Below are 21928 nucleotides of genomic sequence, written 5' to 3'. Positions count from 1 at the left end.
TTGGAATTTCGAAAAACAAATTTGATGGGGACGTCCCCAACGACGTTTATGACAACTAATCCTACTGGCGCTAAGCTCAGTCGAGAGTTTTAAGTCTAAAGGACGAAACTTTGGTTAAAAATGGGTTTTTCGAGCAGAATTGAAACTCGGCGGCAATTCGGCGACATTCGGCAAAATGTAATCCGCTAAACATGCTCTTGGGCATGCAGGGAATAAGTTTAGACAGAGAAATCGAGTTATTTGGACAGTTTTACAAAAAGCTTTAAACTTTGAGCACAGAAAGACATAGAGAAAAACGACAGAATTGACGATCAGAAGTAAGAAATAGCATATATACCTCGAGGTCTTCGAATAGAAATTGTCGGTGCAGCGATCAAGCAAGAAACGGCGAAAATATTTTTCCTCCTCCTTCTCCTCCAAGCTCACGGGTTCAATGGCTATGGGTTTGGAAAATTTTGATTTTTTTCAAGCTATTTATAGTTTATGGAAAATGCGGAAAAATGAAAATTTCGCGATTCCGATTTTTCCTGTGCCTTCCTCTGTGATTTCTAAGATAGGTTCTGGCGACGGAAATCCAAAACTCAGAATAGATTTCTTGGAATTAAGACAAACGATCCAAAGTCGGTGTAAATCGATTTTACCCGAAAAACTACTTTTTGCAATTGATGTCGGATGAGAAAACTTCTTTCTGAAGAAAGATTAGAAACCTCGAAAGAAATAGGTGTATGCGTGTGGAATCTTCGTTTGAAGCTCCGAATAGAAAAACTCTTCATCGACCGTTTATTTTAAGTTTCTTGAGTTATCAGAGATTTAGTTTCGGCAAACCTCCGTGAATTAGAATCGGATGTTCGTACATTTCAGGGTTTCGTATCGAAATGCTTGTCATGGAAAGATGAAGAGAAGTTCTAACATTTCTCTGAAGATTTTTGGAATTAGTTTCCATCGTGTCTTTAAGTGTAAATTAGTCGTTTACTATCGCTCTCGTCCTAGGTATAAGCGAATACTACTTGCGCTATAGCTTATATCGACTTTAATACTATCCTTAGCCTTGTCCTGAACTTTCTCCTTCATAAATTTATTCCATTTGATAAACACTTGTTCAGGTTTTCCTTCACGTTACATCGAAACTAATCGTGAATATGAATTTTATTCGGTTTATTCTAAGCTTAAAAACTTGGGTCTCACAACTATACAATTGAAGAGGGCATAAAAGATTTGATTGGTACTACTCATAACAATAAGATGCATCTTCTTTTCAGGAACCTAACTCATAAAAACTCCAAGGTTAAGTGTGTTTTCCTTGGAGTAATATTATGATGGGTGACCTCCTGGGAAGTTTTCCCGGGAAGTGCGCGAGTGAGGACAAAGCGCACTGAAAAGACTCGTGTTGTTACCGTGATGCCAGTTGTCAGATCGGGATGTTACACTTGTTATTCACCATGATATATATGTTGTTTGAATATTTGTTGATTGTTGAAGTTAACAATTTCTGCTTGTTTGGGTGTTTGTAGGGGCACTTAACACCATTAGATGAGCTACAAGAGATACCGAGTAGTTCATGACATTTTCCATCAGGATAGTAGAGAAGATGGTCGACAAGAAGCTGTTGGCGCCTAAGGAGGATTTTTGCAACTTATTCCTTGAACCTATGGTTTCAAGACAACCTTAGAACTTTCTTTCCATCTTTGCTAGTCACTACAAAAAAAAACGTTATTTAGTGGGGGTTTTTTTTGCCTTTAGTGGGGGTTTTCAACCCCCGCGAGTTACTTAGCGGGGGTTTTGAAAAATCCCGAAGTTACACTCCCCACAAATCATTAACGGCGTTTTTTCAGCAAACCCTGGTACATGCATATACATTTAGCGGCGGTTTTTAGCGGCGGTTTTAAACCTCCCTTATCTGCAAGCTTTTTTTAACGGGAGTTTTCAACCTCCCTTAAATGCAAGAGATTATTTACAGCATTAAACCTCCCTTGGTTACTAGAGTTTATTCTAGGGACATTTTTAACCTCATTTAATTGTTGAGTTTACTTATTAACCATTTAAAGAGTTTTTCTAAACATCCTAACTAGTCTTCCTGTCATAAAAAATATCTACATACAATATTATTCACCTCTTTAATACACAGTTATTGAATATTTAAATGCACATGATATGAATCCAAGCATCTGATAGTATGGAGGGCCCAGATTCAGGATAACCTTTGGAAAAACAAAGAGCAGAAAGTTGTGAAATACATGGGAGAAATCTTGAAGGCCCTTTCCCAGAAAATAATGCTCTTGAAGCAGAATACAGTTCAACAGTCATTTCATGAGACAGAAACCTACCAAAATATAGATTGTCAAATTTAGAGCATATGCAAGGCAAAACAATAAACTTTACCTCATATCATCAGGCAGTTCCAGGTGCACAATTACACCCCTACATGTCCTCAAAGGAAGCCTCCCGGAGATTTCAGGAAGCATGTTCACTTTGACAGCATCATATTCCCCTGAGACACAAATAATATTAGCATAAGCACTTATGCTATTATGCAAGTATTTGAGTAAGATTATGACCTACCTATAGGTTGTTTTTTAGTTTATTTTCATAAACTGCAAAGATTAGTTTATGAATAAGCATTGATACCTACCTTTAAGCTATTTTGAGATTATTTAAATAAGCTCAAATTAACTTATAAGCACTTAATTAAGTTGTTTACCGAAACGCACACATAGTCTTGAACAATGAAAAGCACTTACAAAAGTGACATTGCGACTCATAAGCTAAGCTATTAAAAAAATAAGCCAAGCAAAAATATTTCAAAACATTTTCTTGAAGTACTAAGTTTAAATTGTTCCATTCACTCACTTTCAAGGAAAAAGAAAAAAGCAGTCAGATATCAGCAAAAGAACAAAACTCATAGCAATGAATTATGACCTTCAAACTCGGAAAGTCTATGGACAGCTCTTTTGTGTAAATTGAGCTGTTTCTGACCCGAGTCAAGGGTGGAGGATTCTTTCACCAAATTCTCACATGCTAGGAAAAGTGCCTAAGAGAATTATCAAAATAAGTGAAAGTGAACTTGAAAAACAAAGAGAAACATAGAACTTAACCAATAGAAAGAAATTTGCATTACTTATACTGACCTGAAGATAGTGTTGAGAACGGATGTTAAGAGCTTTGGGCATATAGAAACGTGAGTTGAATGGTAAACACACACCAGGTAAAAGATTCTGAGCCTCTTCACTATTAAGTGTTTCTACTCTGCAGTTAGGGAGGCAAGTCTTGACATTCTAGTCACATAAAGACAGATTATAAGTAAGAAACCAAGTTCAATTACCAATATTTCTGGAATCTATTAAATCAGAAAGATTACCTCATTCAGCTTGGTCATATTCTTCACATCCATTGTTGGCCTTAAGATTCCCCTGAAGTCAGTTGATCATCAGCAGTGTAAAGAAAATCTAAGATTCCAATGGAGATGGCAAAAAATACAGCAATGTGCATTGTTCAAAAGAAAATTAAAACTTTTAGAGAGAGAGTGGGTGTAAGACTGAAAGTGTCCGATTACAAAAAGGAAAGCTGACTAAAAACCCTTATGAGAGCTGCAAAGGCTTTCATATCTTCAGCAGGTTCTCCAATATAAACATTAGAATGCCCTATTCTTATCCATGTTAATGTGCATGTGGGTAAGAATAGGATACTTTCTTCCAGATTCAGCCTTGACAATCATTAGAATGCAAATCTAGCTTGACGAAAATCAACACCAAAACTTACCTTAAAAAGTCTGGGTAAAGGTGAGGTTGAAGAATCCTCATTTAGACCACCTCCAAGCTCTGTTTCTGGCTTCATTTGCCAATACGTAAGGTACTTACAAAATGTAACTAATTAGAAGAAAACCATAAAAAATGATGGTTATAAGTTATAACCCTGAAGGCTAGTGGTATGTAACATAAACTAATAATAAAACTGCATCCCCTAGTTGCAAAACTGGTATATACCATTGTTAATAAGAAGACACAAACTAATAATAAGAAAGCATGAACTAAATCAGCTCAACCTTGTTCCATAATTCAACTCTTATGACAGAGAAAAAAAGATCTAAAGGATTGAATCCAACAAAATCAGCTCAACCTTGAATACTTTTAACCTGCATGCAAACCCCAGTGAAGAGAAACATTTGAAATCAACAGTGAAGAGAAAACAAGGATATGAAGAGAGGTGAAGAATGCAAAAACTTACAACCTCATAGGTTGATTTGGAAATGTGTCTTTCCACTACTTGTCACACCGTAGGCAAACACAGTTCCTACAATTATTATCATGTTAGCTTCCAAACTCAGTTAACTCCATCAGTCACTTTAAAACTAACCATTAAGCGGGGCAATAAATTAACCATGTACATGTGGTGTGACAAAGTAATCGAACTAAAACATTAAAGCATCTCAAACATCAATGGAGAAAGACTCATCAGTTAGCATCGAAATAAGAGAACGCCATGTTAAAAACCAAATAAATTTAAAGAAACTTAAATTAGAAACAAAATAAGAGAACCCTAAACAGACAAACCTTAATAATGGACTAGTTCTATTATGTTATATTGTCATATTGCAGGGTTCCTCAGCTCAAACTAGTTCTACCTTCACCACTTAAGTGGACAATCCCAATGGCCATCAGCAGAGGATGAAGAGTTTGCAGTTAAAATACACAAGAAAAATGAGGCAAACAATTTCACTCCACATATTTACAAACAATGGAAAATCTAAATCATCCAATACAATGTTATCAAACAAGAGAGGTTCCCATCAACTTCAAAGTAAGGACCCTTCCAGTATTCAAATAACTACTACAAAAAGAGGTTGCATGGGGCACAAGTAAATCAATTAGAGCAATGAAGCATGAAATTGTACACTCACACACATTTAGATCGAGAGTACCATGTCTACACTGACTGATTTTCCATCCTGAGCCAAAATCTTAGTGCAATCTTACAAAACAAAAAGTTAGAGGAATTAGCAATGAGGATGAAGAAGAAACATTATTCAAATCAAACAAATTCAGCAGTTAAATTCACAACAATCAATAGTAAGAAGAAACAATAAGAAGCAGAGTGGGCGCAGAAATAGGAATTGAAAGGGGAATTAGGGTTTGATGGAACACTCAATCGTGCTCGTATAGTGGAATCGAGAAACGGCGAGTTCCTTCGATCTGTGGGGCCTAGATCACCGCTGCGACATAGGTTTCTAGTGGGAAGGGAACAGTGTGGTCGCAGCCACCACAAACGCCGTCGCCGCAACCGTCGATAGCAGAAGGAAATAGGGGTTCGGAGGAAGAAGAGTGAGGGCAAAGAGAAGGGAAGAGAGAGCGAGAGTGAGAAATATTGGAGGGAAACTGGTTCGCAAGAGTGAGAAAGAGGAATGCTTCGTGGCACTGTAAGCCATTTTTGCGGTAGTGCAATGAAAATTTTGCGGGGGTTATTAAAACCCCCTTAACTAAAAAAAATTGATAACATTTGCGGGGGTTATTAAAACCCCCGCTAAATAACCCCCACTAAATAACGCTTTTTTTGTAGTGAGTGACTATTTTTGAATTAGTTTCATTTTAAATTTTAAGCACATGTCTGAATAAATATTATTAATTTGGATATCGTTTGATTAATTCTATAATATTACGCGGTGTTTAATTATTAGTTGATCTTTGATTGAAGTTTTATGAAAATGTGGCTTTGGATATTCGTGTTGTTTTGTGATGGTGTTTCCAGTTTGTTCTGACTAGGAAAGATTTGGTATTTAAGCACATCCTTCGGGAGAACACCTCTCTCTTCTAGGAACCTCGCTCTCGGATACACTCTTGCATTTTATAGCATGAAGTTTTCAAATTATTTTAAAAAAATTGGTCCCTTGTTTTTGAAAGGTTACTACTGTGACCACTAATCCAAAACTAGGGCGTTACAAATAAGGCCAAGTCTTATATAATTTTCCCTATCTTCACCGGTCGACTTAGACAAGGCTAAGGATAAGTCTTTTTAATCTTGTTTGGGATAAGTCATCTACAATAAGAGAAGAAGTACAACAAATGGGTCTAAAACTTATGGTCAGTGTTATAGTCAACTTCTCAACCCCCAGCCTGAGAATGTCTCAACTGACCAAGAGGCTCGTATCGGAGCATAAACCACAAGGCTTGGGAAGGACAACCCCACTCGATAGTGTTTGCTCGGTCACAAAAATATCGAGATTAAGAAGTCAAGGCATGGAGGCACAAGGCCATTTGTTTGCTCGGACGCCCTGTTTAAGGGGCTTCCTTCTTGCAGAGACAATCGTCAATGACTTTGACCCTGTAAATACAAGCTATATAGTTCATTTACATAACATGCTATTCATATTAAGCATTTTCACTAAGAGAATTTTATTTCAGTTTTTGAGAACCTATCTTACACAAATACTGACTTGAGCGTCGAGTTTCTTTCGCAAATACCCTCTTCACGTCATGAAACCTAAAGCTTCGTCGTGACTTCCATGTCCATAACCACACAATTTCATTGTGATTCAACAGCTTAACAAATAGAGGGTCGTACCGGATTCTCAAGTACGAAGTACAGACATTCAGCTTATTGATTTATAATTCTTGAAATATACTTTGAAACATAAACTGCAAGAGAAGTTAAAGACGATTTTGAACAATAAAAGTAGGTACCTCTTAGAGATGATAGATCATTTTATCCGAGGTCTCAACTAGTCCTCATTCTTTTTCGCATCTTCCCGGATCTTCTTTCTCGTCAAATCTTGCATGACCAACATCAAAACTGTTATAGCAGTTTCTAGCTGACTCCTTTAATGGCAATGACTACCCCTCCCATATTCACAAACTTCATCATGAGGTATCGCTTAGAAACTACCGCTCCATGATTGTTCAGGGATGGCTGGCCTAACAAGACATTGTAAGAAACATGACAATCAACCACTAGAAAACGTACTTTAGTTGTCTTACTGAGTCAATTCATTCCAGGTGTCATCTTGGTCTCAGTTTATCCCTTTGTTGTGATTTTATCTCTGTTAAATTTGACTGAATTTGCTTCATGTGAAACCAAATTTTCGTCTAAGATGTCATGAGCCCTAGAGCAGTCATAAGACATAACATTTTTCAATATCATGTCATCATAGTTTCTTCTCAGATTATTGGAGCTAGGTTCAAACCGCCATTATTCTGTCAACGTAATTTCCTCTTCAGCTTACTCGCAGCTCAAACCTCCATTAGCTTGCCAATGTAATTTCCTATTCCATAGCATGGCGGTTATAACTAGAACTAAAAAAAAATGAAATGCCACTATTGTTTTAAAAAGAATGGAAGTCACGTAGATGACTAAAATAAAAGGAAAAATGTGTGAGGAGGATAGTCACGTAAGTGACTAGAACATAAGTAATATATATGTAGATATATTTTTGTTAACACTTCTACACTTAATCACTTAAACTAGATCAAAGTGATCTTAAAATACATTATAGAGTTTCTTATAATTTTTAGGGTAGGGATTTATCTTCATCGTATTTTCTTTATAGCTCTATGAATTAAATCTTATACTACCAAAATCATCTCATAAAAATATTATATAACTTCAGCTTCTTCAGATTTTTTTTCCTTGCGTGGCAGAGAACCACGTTGTCCATGAATCCTTAAGCATGACACTTGAATTCAATTGCTGAATCATTTTTCATTCTCTTGACAACACATACTCTACCATCTATCACAACTTGACACCTCCAACTCTAGCTCTCATGAACCACATAGCTCACACGTTCACTTTTCCCTCATCTTTATCCACATTTCTGATTTCTTCACCAAGAAGTTTGATTATTTTATTATCTTTGGAAGCCTATAAAAGGCAAGGCACGTACTGAAATTTTTTCCATCAGTGCAACACACACACAAAGCCATACTCTCAGACAATATCCACAATAGGATTATCTATGTGAGTCAATGCTATTTGAGAGAGTTAGTTTTTGGTATAAATTATGGAGCTTTTGAGAGTGGAGCTAGGATCTTGAAGTTTAGCATTTACGAAAGAAATTAAATTTTTTAAGGTAAGGGCACTCGGTCTAGACTTATCTGCATGTGATTGTGCTATATGATGCTTGTTTATATGATGTTTGTTTGTTTGAACTTGATGATGCAAGTATTGCAATATGATGTATTAAACTTGAAATCATGTTATTATGCTTTGGCATGTGAATTGAATATTGTGATTTATGACAAATTTGAGATGTGAGCGTTGGCAAGAGATGCCTTTCCTAGTGGGCAACCAGATACTCAATAAGGAGTTATTTTTATAAGTTCGGACTGTGAGGACGACGGTTCCGATGTTGTGTTGACTGACCTCATGACATTCTGCATGTTTTGATGTGGTTCGGAACCGGTTAGGTTGAACCATGATATAAAATTCTGTCAGGGCATAACGACATATCCGAAGAAGTGGAAAAATGAAAGCGACGGTGCGTTATTAAGATTAACCCCAATTGTGGAGTCGTGCGAGTGATTCGATGAAGGTGCGTTAGCGTAGACTAACCCCAATTGTGGAGTCGAATTTTGTCTCGCCTTCAGAGATGTCGTTGTTGGCGTTAAAATTAGCATATGCATGAGCATGTAGTCTAACTGGACTCTAGGTGGACTTGTTTATGCTTTTGGGTTTATTACTCTATATGCTAGTTCTTTACCTATATAACATGAGCATGAGATTGCAAATGATGTATTAGAATTGATGACCTTATTACTATGATGTTATGTAAATCATGTTACATGTTATTGTAAGATCAAGTTTTGATCATGTAGTACAACTCTATGTTTTAATGATTACAAGTTAACATTTTAGTATGAACAATTATGGTACTCTAACGTGTTTTCTGAGTGTGCTCTTAACAGGCTCTGACCTTGACATAATCTCACAAATCAGAAGCACTTTAATTAAAGAGTAATCCTAGCAACGCTTTCGCAATCTCTATGTTCAATCTGAACAGTAGAAAAGCTTCAGAAGATCTGAAGTTAATCAAGCTCTGATATGGACTCAACTCACTTGAAGTTCTGAAGGTCCAGACGTTCTGATAACCCAGACACTCTGAAGGCTCAAAAGTTCTGATGGTGTAGAAGACTCTGAAGATCCAGACGCTGAAAAGTGAAGACTCTGACGTCTAGAAGCAAAATGACTCTGAAGACCAAGTACTTCTCCTCTGAGTTCAGAATCAGAAGGTACAACGGTCAGAGGATCCATGCTTCCCTCTGACTCTGATCAACAAGCTTCACATGTTCCAACACGAAGCATTCATCTGATCAGAAGTCAACCAGGTTAAAGGTCAAGTTACTATCCAAAGTACAAAAACAAATGTACTATCCTGACGACCTAACCTAACATACTCAGCCACAGTAGAAGCTTGAAATCCCAGATCTTCCCTCCAACGGTAGCATTCCCATGCAGTGTTCAAACCCTAATCCTTGGAGTAAATATAGAGGCTGAAGACTGAAAGATGCTGTTGGAAGAAACTTATACGCGCAAGCAATATTCAAACCTTCTAAGCATTCTTTCTTCATTGAATTCATTGTGTTTACTACAAGCTTTTCAGAAGCAATTTTTTTGTAAACAATATTTCCTAAACAGTTGTTTAGTTTACCTTTAGGAGATCAAGGTTGATCGGATCCTAGAGAAGACTAAGAGAGTGAATCTTAGTGTGAGCTAAGTCAGTGTATTGTTAGTCACTTGTAGGTTTCAAGTGCAGTTGTAACAAATCTCTGATTAGTGAATTGCCTTCACTCTAAGAAGGAAAAAATCACCTTCTCGGGTGGACTGGACTAGCTTGAGTGATTCATCAAATGAACCAGGATAAAATCCTTGTGTGCTTTTCTCATCTATTATCTTAAGCACTTTACTTGTGTCTCGAAAGATTTGTTAAAATCTTAAGGTGGAAGTTTTATTCTGAAAACGCTATTCAAACCCCCCCCTTTCTACCGTTTTTCATACCTTCAATTGGTATCAGAGCGCATGTTCTGATTACCACACCTAACAGTGTTCAGCGATCCGGGCCGGTGTGAAAAACAAATGGCTACCACCAGTGAAATGCAAAAAGATGGTTACAATGCAAAGATGGTTACAAATGGCTTATGTTCGATGGTCAAAGGTTCGAATATTGGAAAGACAGAATTGAAAGTTTCTTTCTAGGCTTCGATGCAGATCTCTGGGATATCATTGTGGATGGCTATGAGCGTCCAGTTGATGCTGATGGCAAGAAGATCTCCATATCAGAGATGACTGCTGAGCAAAAGAAGCTTTACTCACAGCACCATAAAGCTAGAGTTATTCTTCTTTGTGCTATTTCCTATGAAGAGTACCAGAAGATTACAGATCGTGAGTTTGCCAAGGGTATCTTTGAAGCCTTGAAAATGTCTCATGAATGAAATAAGAAAGTGAAAGAATCAAAGGCTCTGTCCTTGATCTAGAAGTATGAATCCTTCATCATGGAACCTAACGAGTCCATTGAGGATATGTTTTCCAGATTTCAGTTGCTTGTAGCTGGAATAAGACCTCTCAACAAAAGCTACACTACAAAAGATGATGCCATAAGGGTTATCAGAAGTCTTCCTGAAAGCTGGATGCCTTTAGTGACTTCAATAGAGCTTACAAGAGATATTGAGAGTATGAGTTTAGAAGAACTCATCAGCATACTGAAATGTCATGAACTGAAGCGCTCAGAGATGCAAGATCTGAAGAAGAAGTCTATAGCTTTGAAATCTAAATCTGAGAAGTCTAAATCTGATAAGTCAAAAGCTCTCCAAGCTGAAGCAGAAGAATCTGAAGAAGCATCAGAAGATTCTGATGAAGATGAGCTAACTCTGATCTCCAAAAAGCTCAACCGCATTTGGAAGCACAGGCAGAGCAAGTACAGGGGCTCTGGAAAGGCCAAAGGAAAGTCTGAATCCTCATCAGGCCAGAAGAAGTCCTCAGTCAAGGAAGTCACATGTTTCAAATGCAAAGAATCAGGGCACTACAAGAGTGATTGTCCAAAGCTGAAAAAGGACAAGAAGCCAAAGAAGCACTTCAAAACAAAGAAAAGTCTGATGGTGACCTTTGATGAATCAGAGTCAGAGGATGTTGATTCTGATGGTGAAGTTCAAGGACTCATGGCTATCGTCAAAGACAAAGAAGCAGAGTCAAAAGATGCAACTAACTCTGACTCAGCTTTAGAAGAAGATCCTAACTCAGACGATGAAAATGAGGTATTCGCTTCTTTCTCAACCTCTGAACTAAAACATGCTTTGTCTGATATTATGGATAAGTATAACTCCTTATTAACTAAGCATAAAAAGTTGAAAAAGGATTTCTCTGTTGCTTCTAAGACTTCTTCTGAACATGAGAAAATGATTTCTAAATTGAAAAATAATAATCATGCTTTAGTGAATTTCAACTCTGTGCTTAAGAACCAGATTATTAAATTAGAAGAAGTTGTTGCTTGTGATGCCTCTGATAGTAAAAATGAATCTAAATATGAAAAATCCTGTAAGACTCTGAAATAAATAACTAGATTATTTATTTAATTTCATTATATTAATTAATTGAGTGTTTATAATCTATTATTATTTTTAAAGTTATTTTCCTGACTTGATTTTAATTAAAAATCAAGGAAATCATTTAAATGATAATTAATTTCAAAATATTTTATTTTCTATAGTTTCATTGAAAATAGAAATAATATCATTAGTCTTCTTAATTTTAATAAGTCGTAACTTTGTTTTATTCGATAAACTCAATTCAACGCTCCGTGAGCTATCTGACAATTGTCTTTTTCTTTCAAATGATGATAAGTACTATTGTCATTTTCTTATAATTTATACTTGACTTATACGCATAATATGACGACGTCATATTTGTTCTAATTGTCTCACAGTTATTCTTTAGCTCAGTTTCTACTTCTTTCTTGGTCTATGAATCATTTTATTTTACTCAAAGTGATTCAAATTTATATTTTATCATTTCATAGAGTTCCTCATAATTTTTGGGATAATAATATGTCACCCTTATATTTTTATCTTAACTCTATGAGCTAAATCATTCAGTATCTAAATCAATTCATACCGATTTTAAAAATATCTTCTCAAAATATCTTTAGAAAATATCTCACCATCCTTATCCCTCCGTCCACCTCATCCTCGGCTCACTCTCATTTCTTTCATCCTTCACGTTTTTTTCTTTCTTTTGCTGCATACCCATTTCATTTGTTCTTCTTATGTTTCTTCCTTTCTTGTTCTCTTCTTCTCCTCATCACCAACACCAAATTCTTCTTTCTCTCCATGGCCACAACGAAGCCAGCCATCACCACCATGGTTTTCCTTTCTTCTTCATTCACGTGCAGCACCCACACCATCACCACCGTCCCTCATCCTCACCATGGCAACAGTCCAGCCAAGAGGCCACCATAATCACGTTCTTCTTCTCCTTTCCACCATGAAAACCATCACCAAAAACATGTTCTTGTTCTGCCCCTCCTCCTTCTTCACGCAAGAAAGCCCCCATGGCAGCCACCATGTTCCTCTTCTTTCTCTCCATGGCCACCACGAGAAGGCCAGCACCACAAGGAAACGTGCAGCCCCATTTATCATATGGTATTGTTCAAGTTTCATCATCCATATCATGACAAGGAGACACCATCACCATGCCACTTTACTTCCTCAGGTGGTAAAACCTTTTCCTTTGCTATCTCTGATTGATAAACTTCATTTACATGCTTCAAAATTCTTAGAACAAGATCTGATCATTTCATGAAATAGGGATTTAAGCTCCTTCACCATCATCTTCTCATTTTCCTTGGTAAAAGCCTTAATTTCTTGATTAGTATGTCTGTATATTTGATTTCTAAAGTTATCTGGGTTTAGATGAATTAATATGGTTTTAAATAGTGTTATGGTTGTTGAATTCTGAGGGCATGAGGGTTCAGCCCTTAATGTGCTTGAAAAGCTTTTGCGAAAACTCACATAAAACTGTTGTTGTTTTCAAAAGTAGTAGCCGCTGTTCTGTTAAACTCGTATGTTTCGGTTAAGATTTTCGAACTGTGTTCTTCATAAAAGTTGTAGCTTTTTCCGTTAGCAAACTTTTGCCACTGGTTTTGTGTCGTTTCGATTTGTCTAGCTCAAGTTATACGCATTTTGGTGAGCACGGGTTAAGCTGCCCCGTTTCTCACGAACTGCTGTAGTATTCGATTTTTCCTGAATTTTGTACTTTGAATTTAGACTTGAAAATTTATGAGGATTTACAAAACCTGTAGATGAAGCCAGGATAAAAATATTAGATTTTTCGGAGTTCATTTGACGTATTTAAAAATTAGCTAAAGTCGCTGTACAGTTTATAATCGTTTGACAAAATTAGTTATTTCAAGTGAAAAGAATTGCTTTGGGAAAAAGATGAGAAAACCTTTTATTTTAATCGATATTGCAATGCCTTGGAGTAGGAAAACATATTTTTAAACTTACTTACGTACGTTGTTTATCCGTTTATGAAAATAGAGAACGTTTGAGTTCACGCACATTTATTCGTTAAAAAGCGATTACGAAAGGTTTTGAAGTCGAACAAGTTGTCGGAGTGTTAGGGAATAAGCGTATTGATACTATCTCGCTATTCGATGGATGCTTAGGAATAACAAGATTGGATGGAGTTAGAGCAATTAAGTTTGGATTTCCGAGTGAGGAATTAGACTCCAAAAGGTATTAATTAGAATGGATTAAGTTGTGATTGCAATCTTGATGTTGGAAGATGACTTAGGATTGAATCTTGAATTCCAAGAAGTCTATAAGCTTTACTATAAATACTTGGTTTTAGAAGGTCTAGATTTGAAACTTTGGAAGTTCAAGGACTTAGAAGTGATTAAGGGATTGATTGAGGACTAGAAGTTATTTCTTAGAGATTGATGACTTATCTATAAGTTGGGATTTTTGTAGAACCAAAGTGGAGTTTCGAAGAGACTAGGGTTGTGTGTCTAATGAGATATCGCGAGTTTAAGTTTAAGAGAAATGATTCGATCGTTTTGAAGGAGCTTATGAGTCATGAATAAGTACATAATCATTAGATAAGAAGAGTTGTTTGCCTTGGAAGTTAACTATGGTTTATGGATTACTTGATAAGAGTTAGTGGTTTTGATAAGAATTGATAATGATACAACGTTGGCTTGAGGAATAGATCGTGAGAGCGAGTTGAGACATTAAGTTGTTGTAGGTGACTTGATAAGTAAGTATTGAGGATAAAGAGGATTATGGAATAGAAAACGGGAAGAGATTACTTAAGGATGATGATAGGAGAATGCTATTGCAGATGTTGTGTTAATTGCTTTAACGGGGAGTGGTGTGTAGTATTGCGAAAATACCTCAATGAGTATCCTATTAGAGACTGAGATCTCTAAGGAAAATGAGAGGAGTAAGTACTAGTAATGTGTACTTATCTATTTTGACAAGCATATGAGTATTTGGTTTTAAAGTTGATTTACTAAGTCATAAGATTTTGAAGCTTTGTTATTGCTTTGTTGTCATTATGATGACTTATCTTAATTTCTGCGGTTGATCTTGATGGTTTATAACCATTAAGGAGATTGAGTTTAACTTGTGTTTTCGTCGAGCCAATTGCTTGAGAGTGTAGCTTTAGACTTGGAAAGTAGGTAGCTCAATTAGTGATTATGTTATGTGTACTTATGAAGGGTACAAATAACGGAAGCGCTTGACGACGAAGCCAAAGAACAAACGAAAGTGAGCCAACACGGGAAAGCAAAGATATGACTGGATTTGATTTGAGTCGCAACTTAGTAAGGAAAGCGCCTAAGGTTAGGGCAACTTACTAATAGCTATGACTGCATGATAGGCGTCGATAAACTCGACTTATGTTTTGCTTTGATGTTGATTATGTTGATGAATTGATGTTATGATGTTTTACATAACTTGTGATGTTGAGATGTTGATGAATTGTGCGTTTTGACGCAACTTCGGAGTGGGGATTCATTGAACTGGTGCTGTTTGATATTTCGGGTTGGATGAACAACCCTAGGCAAGTTCAAACGTGGGGTTTGAGACTTAGCCATTCGTTGGTATTCGTTGGAATACTTAGACTTTCCCCGAGAAACTTCTTTTGGAGGGTTTTTGGAAAATTTAGAATGATTAGAATTTCAAAAACTAGAGACTTTGGGAGGCTTAGACTTTGAGAATTAAACTCATAACTTGACTAATCCAATTCGAAACGTTTTACTAAACGAATAAATATAGGGAACCTAAAGGAGAAAATGATTGCGAAAGACGGGGAAAAGTCGACTTTTGTTATGGGTTTTGGGAATTGGGGAAAGCCACTGAGGTGAGCTACGGTGATGATTGAAAGTCACCGAGTACTCTAGTACTCTTGTTATCCGAGTTGTGTTGTGATGACCGACACTAACTCTTGGGTTTTGGTTGTTCGAGTTGTGTTGTATTGACCGGCACTAACTCTTGGGTTTTGGTTGTTCGAGTTGTGTTGTATTGACCGACACTAACTCCGAGTTGTGTTGTATTGACCGACACTAACTCTTGGGTTTTGATATTGGGTTTTGAGCTAAACACTTGTGTTGTGAGGACGATTCGATGTTTGGCTAACCATATTGCATCATGCATCATATGGTGAATAACGGGAATGGTTCACCATTGCATCATTTGGTGAATAACGGGAAAGGTTCACCAATGCATCATTAGGTGAATAACGGGAATGGTTCACCGATGCATATTCGACAAGGAACGGGAATGCTTTGTCGAGGATGAATAACGGGAATGGTTCATCCATAGTGAAGAACGGGAATGCTTCACTTGTGGCGAACGGGAACGCGTCACATATATCCGGATCATATTGATTGTATTTCACGCATACATTCACTCTGACTGGAATTGTATGCTATTTGAATTATTGAAGCATTGTTAGAGCCAATAACATGCTAGGATTATTTATATATATATATATAAACATATATATCTATACCCTTTTGTCGCATGTTGCTTGTATATCTATTGTATACTGTGAGTTGACCCTCGCGCCTTGGCTTTGGTTGTATGTTTGTGTTTGGGCGGTCGGCCTGCTGCCAGACGACGAAAGGAGGTGATGTGAGCAGAGGCTACTCCACGTGGAAGATCTATAGAAGACTCGAAGAATAGAGTCGGGTGTAGGGCTAGAGCTTTTGGGTAGAAAAGCTTACCGTTATTGGTTTAAGCTTGCAGGATCATTTTATGATTTGTATTTGAGGTTTTGGGTAGGTTCCGGTGCATTGCTTTCCTATGGTTACCCAGTGTGGAAATCATAGGGAGTATATTGGATTTATGGAGTCATTGCATAGTGAGTCCGTTGTTGGATCTTAGCTTATTTGTCATGTACTTTATGTTGTGCCTTGATCGAGGACAGAAGTAAATTATTTACGGTTGGGAGTATGCATTACATATTTTAGAAACACTTCGAAAAGAAAAATAAATAAATAAATAAATAAATAAATAAATAAATAAATAAATAAATACTCACATTTATAAATCCCTTTTGGAAAAGATTGCATATTTACTTTAACATGTTACTACCGTGGCACCCGAAAATCGGGGTGTTACAAATCCTTTCAAAGATTCCTGGCTAAAAGCGTAGACGGAAGCTTAATGGCTTCAATGATCTATGGCGTAAGCAGAAATAGAATGCATGGTATTGGCTATTCTAGACCCAATAGAAATGAGCCTCCTATGCCTAAGGCTAAATCCTTGTGTGAATGTTTTGTACCCTCTTGTACTATATTGCCTGAACCATTACCTGTTAAAGTTTCTAACCCTCCTCTCAAAAAGGGAACTTTCTCCATGTCTAAATATCATGCTAAAATTCCTTTACACTATCATGTTAAGAAACCCAAGGTGATCAGAACCTCTGAGGTAACTAACAAAAGAGGACCCAGAAAGTGGGTACCTAAGGATAAGATTATCTATGTTACAGATATCCTTGATAGCTCCACTAAAACACCAATCATGGTATCTGGATAGTGGATGCTCGCGTCACATGACGGGAGAAAGGCGTATGTTCCAAGAGCTAAAACTTAAGCCTGGAGGCAAAATTGGCTTTGGTGGCAACAAGAAGGGTAAAATTGTTGGTATTGGTACTATTTGTGTTGATAGTAGTCCATGCATTGACAATGTTCTATTGGTAGATGGCTTAACTCATAACTTATTGTCTATAAGTCAATTAGCTGACAATGGTTATGATGTTATTTTTAATCAAAAGTCCTGCAGGGCTGTAAGTCAGATCGATGGCTCTGTTCTGTTTAACAGCAAGAGGAAGAACAACATTTATAAGATCAGATTATCTGAGTTGGAATCTCAGAATGTGAAGTGCCTTCTTTCTGTTAATGAGGAGCAATGGGTATGGCACAGACGGTTAGGACATGTCAGTATGAGAAAGATTTCTCAGTTGAGTAAGCTCAACCTAGTCAGGGGCTTACCCGCTCTGAAGTTCTCTTCAGATGCTCTTTGTGAAGCATGTCAGAAAGGCAAATTCACAAAAGTCCCTTTCAAGGCAAAGAATGTTGTCTCTACCTCAAGGCCGTTGAAACTTCTGCATATCGACCTGTTTGGACCAGTGAAAACTAAGTCTATAGGTGGCAAGAGATATGGGATGGTCATTGTTGACGACTATAGCCGCTGGACATGGGTAAAATTTCTATCCTGAAAGGATGAGTCTTATTTTGTGTTCTCTACCTTCATAACCCAAGTGCAAAACGAGAAGGCTTGTAGGATTGTGCGTGTCAGAAGTGACCATGGTGGAGAGTTTGATAATGACAAGTTTGAGAGTCTGTTTGATTCCTATGGAATTGCACAAGATTTCTCTTGTCCCAGAAATTCTCAACAAAATGGTGTTGTTGAGAGGAAGAACAGAACTCTTCAGGAGATGGCTAGAACCATGCTCCAAGAAACTGGCATGGCAAAGCACTTTTGGGCAGAGGCAGTAAACACAACATGTTACATTCAGAACAGAATCTCTGTGAGACCAATTCTGAATAAGACTCCTTATGAATTGTGGAAGAATATAAAACCCAACATTTCTTATTTTCATCCTTTTGGTTGTGTTTGCTATGTTTTAAACACTAAGGATAGATTGCATAAGTTTGATGTTAAATCTTCTAAATGTCTATTACTTGGTTACTCTGATCGATCTAAAGGTTTTAGATTTTATAATATTGATGCTAAAACTATTGAAGAATATATTCATGTTAGATTTGATGATAAGCTTGACTCTGATCAATCAAAGCTAGTTGAAAAGTTTGCAGATTTAAGTATAAATGTTCCTGAAAAAGGCAAAGCTCCAGAGGAAGCTGAGCTAGAGGAAGATGAACCAGAAGAAGCTGGTCCCTCTGATTCACAACCTCAGAAGAAGAGCAGAGTCACTGCGTCTCATCCTAAGGAATTGATTCTGGGTAACAAAGATGAACCAGTCAGAACCAGATCAGCTTTCAGACCCTCTGAAGAGACTTTGCTCAGTCTGAAAGGATTGGTGTCCTTAATTGAACCTAAGTCAATTGATGAAGCTCTTCAAGACAAGGACTGGATTCTGGCTATGGAAGAAGAACTGAATCAATTTTCCAAGAATGATGTTTGGAGCCTAGTGAAGAAACCTCAAAGCATTCATGTGATCGGAACCAAATGGGTTTTCAGAAACAAGCTAAATGAGAAAGGAGATGTAGTCAGAAACAAGGCAAGGCTAGTTGCTCAAGGCTACAGTCAGCAGGAAGGAATAGACTATACTGAAACGTTTGCTCCGGTAGCAAGACTAGAAGCTATCAGACTACTGATCTCATTCTCAGTGAATCACAACATAATTCTTCATCAGATGGATGTTAAGAACCCTGACCATGTTTTGAAGATGAGAAGAACCCTGACCATGTTTTCAAATTGAAGAAATCTCTCTATGGTCTGAAGCAAGCTCCTAGAGCATGGTATGAGAGACTCAGCTCATTCCTTCTGGAAAATGAGTTTGTAAGGGGTAAAGTAGATACAACTCTCTTTTGCAAAACTTACAAAGATGATATCTTAATTGTGCAAATTTATGTTGATGATATTATATTTGGATCTGCTAATCCATCTCTATGCAAAGAGTTTTCTGAGATGATGCAGGCTGAATTTGAAATGAGTATGATGGGAGAACTCAAGTACTTTCTGGGCATACAAGTTGATCAAACAACAGAAGGAACATACATTCATTAGAGTAAGTACACTAAAGAACTTCTGAAGAAGTTCAACATGATAGAATCTATAATTGCTAAGACTCCAATGCATCCTACATGCATCCTGGAGAAAGAAGATGCAAGTGGTAAAGTTTGTTAGAAGCTCTATCGTGGTATGATAAGATCACTTCTATACTTAACTGCATCTAGGCTAGATATTCTGTTTAGTGTTCATCTATGCGCTCGTTTCCAATCAGATCCTAGGGTAACCCACTTAACTGCTGTTAAGAGGATCCTGAGATATCTGAAAGGTACCACTAACCTTGGCTTGTTGTATAAAAAAACATCAGAGTATAAGCTTTCAGGTTATTGTGATGCTGATTATGCTGGAGATAGAACTGAGAGAAAAAAAACTTCTGGAAATTGTCAATTTCTGGGAAGTAACTTAGTATCATGGGCAAGCAAGAGGCAATCAACCATAGCACTTTCCACTGCAGAGGCAAAATACATCTCAGCAGCAATTTGCAGCACTCAGATGCTCTGGATGAAACATCAGCTGGAGGATTATCAAATCCTTGAGAGCAACATCCCAATCTATTGTGATAATACTGTTGCAATCTCACTGAGTAAGAATCCTATCTTACACTCAAGGGCAAAACACATTGAGGTAAAGTATCATTTTATTAGAGATTATGTTCAGAAGGGCGTACTTCTTCTGAAGTTTGTTGATACTGACCATCAATGGGCAGATATCTTTACAAAGCCCTTAGCAGAGGATAGATTTAATTTCATTCTGAAAAATCTAAATATGGACTTTTGTCCAGCATGAAGATGGATCAGAACCTCTGACTATGATGCTTCTTTATCATAAGATGTCTAGTTCAGAAGGTAACTCCATCAGAGGTTAAGTACCCATTGGTGCTTACTCTGAAGCTGAGACAGTAAATGTGTGTCAGTAGCTATGATACATCGTTTCTTGTGCCCGTGCTGACAATCTGTCGTAATGAGGGTTGATGTGCTTCTCTCCACTGTGTGATATGTGTATTAATTGTTTGTAATGATGTCTTTAATTTTTAACCGTTGATTTTACTTTGCTTTTTAATCAACAACGGCTATTTTCAAAAACCACTACGCACACACGTTCTCCATCACTTATTGTTTTACTCTCTCTCTCTCTCGTTTGCAAAACCCTTAATCCCCACAATCTCTCTCTCTCTCTTCATTCATCCTCTCTCTTTCTACCCAAACCTTCAACCGCTTCAGAAATGGTGAAATCCAACAGAGGTGAAACTGTTGAAGGAAGGAGATTTCCTGTCATGGTGGTGGGTCAGGCTACCGGTCAATCGAGCTCCGCAACTCAGCGAAATCAACCAGAAGCTCAAGCTACAGGCCAGATGATTCCTCTCGCACAAAGGGGTTGTGCTGTTACGTGTGTCTACTCTCCTGATGAACTCCAGGTTCTTGCTGAATGGAGATTTGATCTTGACAACATTGCTGCCAATGGGTTTGATCTTCGCCCGGAAGTAAAAGCTCAAGGCTGGGAAGAATACTTCAAAAGGCTTCGTGGTCTAGTTTACATCAAACTGGTAAAGGAATTCTGGAAACATGCTGACTGCGATGACAACCAAGTGGTCTCCTACATTGCTGGCAGAAGAATTATCATCACAGAGAAATCAATTGTTGATCTTCTGGGTGAAAACACCAGTACAGGCTACAGATTCCAACTGACGGAATCAAAGGTGAAACTCAAGACCAAAGAAGCTGTTAATCAAGCTCTCTACACAAATTGGAAGCCAGGCAAAAGTGACTGCAAAGTGGTAGAACTTCATCCTAAGCTGAGGATTTTGCACAAGATTCTCCTACATTGCATCAATCAAAGGCCAAAGGGAAGCTCTCCAGACTACATCAATTTCTGTCAGAAAGTGATGCTTTTCTTCATTCAAGAGTACAAGAAGATCTGCCTTCCCTTCTTCCTGTTCTCTTATCTCAAAGATTGCATCAAGAAGTCTAGAACAACTGCTTCTACAAAGTCTGCAATCAGATACATTCCTTTTGGAAGATTGCTCTCAGACCTCTTTCTGGAAAGCAAATTGATAGAAGATCTGATCAAAGCAGGCTGCACAGAGGATCTGACGACTATTGTTGGTGATGTCTTCACTTCCACATCCATGAAAAAGATGGGATTGATTAAGACAAAGGTTGCACCTGCTTATGAAGACACCTCTGATGAAATCCGACAGAGAAGAGTCTCTCTGACTGATTACCCTCTATGGTCCCAAGCTGATGACCCAGTTGCTATCTTGCACTATCTAGCTGATCTAAGGGAACAAGGCTTTGAAATAGATGTGGATGAGTTTTTCAGAACCCTGCCTCCAGTTTCAGAATTTGATTCTCCTCCCAAGAAGAAGAAGAAGAGAAGAATAATTATAGAAGAATCCTCTGAAGAGACTGATCCCTCTGATGATGTTGACCAGAGGAAGAAGAATGAAAAGCCTAAGAGGAAGCATGAGGAACCCTCCAAGCCAGATGCTCCATCTGATGGTGATGATGATGATGCTCCTCCACCAAAGAAGTTGAAAAAGCAATTCAGAATTGTGGAGAAGCCAACTCGTGTGGAACCAGCTGTTGAGGTAATCAGAACTGAGGCTTCTGCCAGGGTTACTCGGTCTGCAGTGAGATCATCAAGTAAGCTTGTTGTTTCATTTATTGATGATGATTTAAGCTCATTTGATGCAC

General features: G+C 37.6%; 1 long non-coding RNA gene across 1 annotated transcript; it reads right to left on the bottom strand.

The window, feature by feature from the left end:
- Nucleotides 1-2819: 2819 nt before the first annotated feature.
- Nucleotides 2820-4304, bottom strand: LOC130735274 (uncharacterized). Its single transcript, XR_009018365.1, has 3 exons — nt 4040-4304; nt 3126-3272; nt 2820-3028 (listed from the first exon to the last, which is right to left on the bottom strand). It is a non-coding gene; the product is annotated as an uncharacterized LOC130735274 (long non-coding RNA).
- Nucleotides 4305-21928: the final 17624 nt, after the last annotated feature.

Source organism: Lotus japonicus, chromosome 2 (genome assembly GCF_012489685.1).
Source record: "Lotus japonicus ecotype B-129 chromosome 2, LjGifu_v1.2".
Taxonomy (NCBI): Eukaryota; Viridiplantae; Streptophyta; class Magnoliopsida; order Fabales; family Fabaceae; genus Lotus; species Lotus japonicus.
This window is presented reverse-complemented; position numbering and strand designations above follow the sequence as displayed.